The sequence below is a fragment of the Trichechus manatus genome, unplaced genomic scaffold, assembly GCF_000243295.1.
Source record: "Trichechus manatus latirostris isolate Lorelei unplaced genomic scaffold, TriManLat1.0 scaffold00169, whole genome shotgun sequence".
In the NCBI taxonomy this organism is placed as follows: Eukaryota; Metazoa; Chordata; class Mammalia; order Sirenia; family Trichechidae; genus Trichechus; species Trichechus manatus.
The window spans coordinates 5,789,622-5,790,979 of record NW_004444105.1 but is presented as its reverse complement, the minus strand read 5'-3'; the positions used below and the strand labels follow the sequence as shown (position 1 = coordinate 5,790,979).

Sequence of the window (1,358 nt, the reverse complement as noted above, 5' to 3'; positions counted from 1 at the left end):
AACACACAAAAAAAGACATCAAAATGACAGCACTAAACTCATACCTATCAATAATTATGCTGAATCTAAATGGACTAAATGCACCAATAAAGAGACAAAGAGTGGCAGACTGGATAAAAAAACACGATCCATCTATATGCTGCCTACAAGACACACACAAAGACACAAACAAACTCAAACTCAAAGGATGGAAAAAAATGTATCAAGCAAACAACACTCAAAAAGGAGCAGGAGTGGCAATATTAATCTCTGAGAAGACAGACTTTAAAGTAAAATCCACCACAAAGGATAAGGAAGGATACTATATAATGATTAAAGGGTCAATACACCGGGAGGAGCTAACTATAATAAATATTTACGCACCCAACGACAGGGCTCCAAAATACATACAACAAACTCTAACAGCACTGAAAAGAGAGATAGACAGCTCCACAATAGTAGTAGGAGATTTCAAAATCCCACTTTCAGTGAAGGACAGAACATCACGAAAGAAGCTCAACAAAGACAAGGAAGATCTAAATGCTACAATCAACCAACTTGATCTCATAGACATATACCGAACACTCCACCCAACAGCAGCCAAGTATACTTTCTTTTCCAATGCAAACAGAACATTCTCCAGAACAGACCACATATTAGGCCATAAAGCAAGCCTTAACAAAATCCAAAGCATCGAAATATTACAAAGCATCTTTTCTGACCAGAAAGCCATAAAAGTAGAAATCAATAACAGAAAAAGCAAGGAAAAAATATCAAATACATGGAAACTGAACAACACCTTGCTCCAAAACTACTGGGTTATATTAGAATTTAAGGATGGAATAAAGAAATTCATAGAATCAAATGAGAATGGAAACACATTCTACCAGAACCTTTGGGACACAGCAAAAGCAGTGTTCAGAGGTCAGTTGATAGCAATAAATGTACACATCCAAAAAGAAGAAAGGGCCATAATCAAAACACGAACCTTACAATTGGAACAAGTAGAAAGAGAGCAGCAAAAGAAGCCCTCGGGCCCCAGAAGTAAGGAAATAATAAGAATTAGAGCAGAATTAAATGAAATAGAGAATAGAAAAACAATTGAAAGGGTTAACAAGACCACAAGCTGGTTCTTTGAAAAGATCAACAAAATTGATAAACCATTGGCCAAACTGACAAAAAAAAAACAGGAGAGGAAGCAGATAACCCATATAAGAAATGAGATGGGTGATATCACAACAGACCCAACTGAAATTAAAAGCATCATAACAGAATACTATGAAAAATTCTACTCTAACAAATTTGAAAACCTAGAGGAAATGGACAAATTTCTAGAAACTCACTCTCTACCTAAACTAACACAAACAGAGGTAGAACAA

The 1,358-nt window shown here is 35.7% G+C and overlaps 1 protein-coding gene across 1 annotated transcript in view; it reads right to left on the bottom strand.

Annotated features, from left to right (window-relative positions):
- Positions 1-1,358, bottom strand: part of E2F5 (E2F transcription factor 5) — a 39,140-nt gene that overhangs the window by 19,666 nt on the left and 18,116 nt on the right. The window lies entirely within an intron of this gene.